The sequence below is a fragment of the Chrysochloris asiatica genome, unplaced genomic scaffold, assembly GCF_000296735.1.
Source record: "Chrysochloris asiatica unplaced genomic scaffold, ChrAsi1.0 scaffold00123, whole genome shotgun sequence".
NCBI classification, from domain to species: Eukaryota; Metazoa; Chordata; class Mammalia; order Afrosoricida; family Chrysochloridae; genus Chrysochloris; species Chrysochloris asiatica.
This window is the reverse complement of record NW_006408641.1, coordinates 2962743-2966977: the sequence shown is the minus strand read 5'-3', so window position 1 is coordinate 2966977 and position 4235 is coordinate 2962743.

Here is a 4235-nt window from a genome sequence, read left to right as displayed (position 1 = left end):
AACAAACGAGAATGAAAACACAACATACCAAAATCTTTGGGACATGGTGAAAGCACTGCTAAGAGGACAATTTATTGCAATAAATGCACACATCCAAAAAGAAGAAAGAACCAAAATTAACACATTAACACAGCATCTCCAACAATTAGAAACTGACCAACAGAGGGAACCTACAGTCACCAAAAGAAATAATAAAGATCAGAGCAGAAATAAATAAGACAGAAAACAGAAAAACTATAGAAAGAATCAACAGGACAAGAAGCTTGTTCTTTGTAAGGATTAATAAAATTGACAAACCATTGGCAAACATAACAAAAGAAAAGAGGGAGAAGACATAAATAACTTGCATTAGAAACAACATGGGCAATGTTACAACGGAACCAAACAAAATCAAGAGGATAATAATAGAAAATCGAACACTTAGGAGAGATGGATGCATTTTTAGAAAAGCATGACCTACCAAAACTTACATAGAGTGAAGTAGAAAACTTGAACAGACCCATAACAACAGAATAAATTGATCAGGTCATCAAAAAAACTCCTAACCAAAAAAAGTCCAGGCCCAGATGGCTTCACTAGTGAGTTCTTCCAAACATTCAGGGAAGAGCTGTCACCAATTCTACTCAAATTATTCCAGAATATAGAAGAGGACGGAAAACTTCCTAGTACTTTTTATGAAGCAAGCATAATCCTCATACCAAAACCAGGAAAGAACATCACTAAGACAGAAAATTACAGACCAATATCCTTCATGAACATAGATGCAAAAATTCTCAACAAAATCCTAGCCAACAGAGTCCAGCAGCACATCAAAAAAGAATACATCATGGCCAAGTGGGTTTCATAAAAGGGATGCAAGGATGGATCAACAAAAACAATCAATGTAATCCACCACATAAATAAGAAAAAGGAAAAGAACCACATGATCATATCGATTGATGCAGAAAAGGCATTTGACAAAATCCAACATCCATTCCTGATAAAAACACTCAACAAAGTAGGATTTAAAGGGAAATTCCTCAACATAATTAAGAGCATATATACAAAACCAACAGCCAACATCACTCTCAATGGAGAGAAACTGAAAGCCTTCCCTCTGTGAACGGGAACCAGACAATGATGCCCTTTGTCACCACTCCTATTCAATATTGTTTTGGAAGACTTAGCCATAGTTATACGGCAAGATAGGAAAATTATATGCATCTAAATTGGCAAAGAGGAAATAAAACTCTATTTGCAGATGATATGATCCTATACATAGAAATCCCCAAAGATTCAGTAAAAAAGCAACTAGACGTCATTGGAAGATTCAGCAAAGTGGTAGGGTATAAGATCAACATACAAAAATTCAGTTGGATTCCTCTATAGTAACAATGACAGTGCTGAAATGACATTAGGAAAGCAATACCATTTATAATAGCCGCTCAAAGGATGAAATATTTAGGAATAAACAGAACCAGAGAAACAAAGGACCTACGTAGAAAAAGAAAATTACAAAACACTACTACAGAAAACCAAAAGACACTTAAAAAAGTGGAAGAAAAATGAACTGGAACCCATGATTATGAAAATCCTAGGCATTAGTGAATTGAAATGGATTGGTATTGGCCATTTTGAATAGGATAATCATACAGTTTACTATGCTGGAAATGACAAACTGAAAAACATTGGCGTCATATTCATTGTCAAAAGAGCTTTTCAAGATCTATCTTGAAGTATAATGCTGTCTGTGATAGAATGATATCTATGCACCTACAGGGAAGACCAGTTAATACCATAATTATTGAAATTTATGCACCAATCACTAAAGCCAATGACGATGAAACTGAAGTATTCTACCAACTTTTTCAGTCTGAAATTGATCAAACATGCAAACAAGACAAATAAATAATAACTAGTAATTGGAATGTGAAAGTGGGAAGCAAAGAAAAAGGATCAGTACTTGGAAAATATAGTCCTTTTTTTCAAAAAACAGTTTTTGTTGTGAATTGAGAGTTTCCATGAGGGAATATCGATTTTACAGTCATCATTTCATTGCAATGATTACAGTCCCCTTCGTGCATTATCATTCAACAGTATTTGCTTCTATCTATCCCTCTGGGTGTTTTGTGGGGGAGGGAGATGTATACAAAAACACTCAGGAACATATAATCATTTAAAAGACCAAAGGGCACATTCTGCAAGTCTGCCTCATGGCCACTAGCACCTGACTGCCAGCACACAGTCTTTCTTTTTCCATGAGGTTAAAGTCTTCAGCTGCTCTATTTCTCCATGCCATCATCTCTGTCTGTCTCCATCTCTGGTGTCATTGCCTCTCTGGATAGGGTCCCACATTCTGCTTGTGCTCTTCTTCCTTGATGGTCCTAGGGTCCTCTGTTGCTGGACTGTAAGATTAACTACTCCCCTCTATTTGTTACAAAACTTCTACCTTTTATAGTTGTGACAGTCGTAATTAGTCATGATACCAATTACTCACTATTGATTCATAAGAATTTTATCCCCATCTCTTTTTACCAGACCCATCTAGACAAGATGAATGGTCAGAGGATATTCTACTTTCCCCCTCACACTCTGAAACTACACTTCCTCTTGAAAACTTGTAAGCCAGTCACTTCATGCCTTTATAGCCCTTCCCATTTTAGGTAGCCAATGTCTAAGTTGCCCATCCCTATCAACCCTGTATAAAGAAGTTATAGGATTGATACTTGATGTAAAGACTCCCTCCCTCTCAGTTGGTATTTTGAGCTACTACATCAATAAGTGTAAGTCAAGTTCATCAAATTATAGCAATCTACACTTGTCTCCTTTATCCCCCCCCATTTTTTTTTAAACCGTCCTCTGGTCAAGTTCTGAACATCAAGCCATTGACACTAGGTCAGATGGGTACTATCTACAAATTTGGGCGTTCTTGTGCATCTCTCCTCACTTCATAGAGGGCTCTCAGCTCTATCCCTCTGTAGCTATAGAAAAAAAAAAACAAAAAACATAATCTTGGTGATAGAAATGGTATTGGAGATGGCATGATAGAATTTTGCAGGTCAATGAGTTATTCATTGAAAATACATTTTCAGCAACATAAAATGTAACTATACACATGGACCTCATCTTATAGAATACACAGGAATCAAATTGACTGTATTTGTTGGGAAAAATAATGGAGAATCTCAATATCATCAGTCAAATGAAGGCCAGAAACTAGATCTAGAACAAAGTATAAATAGCTCATATGCAAGTTCAGACTGAAGCTGAAGAAATTTGAAACTAGTCCATGAGACTCAAAAATAAACTTGAATATATTCTACCTGAATATAAAAGACCATCTCAAGAACAGATTTGATACATTAGACAAAAATGACCAAAGAAATGAAGAATTGTGGGATGACATAAAGAACATCATACATGAAAAAAGCATAAGGTCATTCAGAACAGTGGAAAAAATGGAAAATATAGTCAGAAGAGAATCTGAAATTTGCATTGGAGAGTAGACAAGCTAAAGCGAATGGAAGTAATTAGGAAGAAAAGAGTTTAGCAGATAATTTAAAATGGCATCTTAAGAAGAAAATGCCAAGCAATATAATGAAATGTCCTGGAGTTAAAAAACAAAAGGAAGAACACACTCAGCATTCCCCTAGCCGGAAGAACTGAAGAAAAATTTCAAATGTTGAGTTTCAATATTAAAAGATGTTTGAAGCATCAATGAAAGATAGAAAGAATACAGAGGCATTTAATTACAAAAATGGGTCGATGCTCAATCATTTCAAGAGGTATAATATAATAAAAAAGTGTTGGTACTGAAGGAAGAATTCCAAGCTTTACTGAAAGCACCGATAAAAAACAAGGCTCCAAGAACTGACAGAATACAAATTGAAATATTTCAATAAACTTATGCAGCATTGGATGCGCTCACTTTTCTACATCAAGATATTTGGATAATTGCTACCTGACCAACCAATTGTTAGAGATCCATATTTGTGACTCAACTGAATGCAGAGATCATTGAACAGTATCGTTAATATCACATACAACTAAAATTTTGCTGAAGATAATTCAAAATCAGTTGTAGCAGTACATTCAGAAGGAACTACCAGAAATTCAAACAGGATTCAGAAGAGAACATGAAACTAGGGGTATCAGTGCTGATGTCAGATGGATGTTAGCTAAAAGCAAAGAATACCAGAAAGATATTTACTGTGCTTTCTTGACTTTTCCAAGGCATTTGACGCTGTGGACCATAA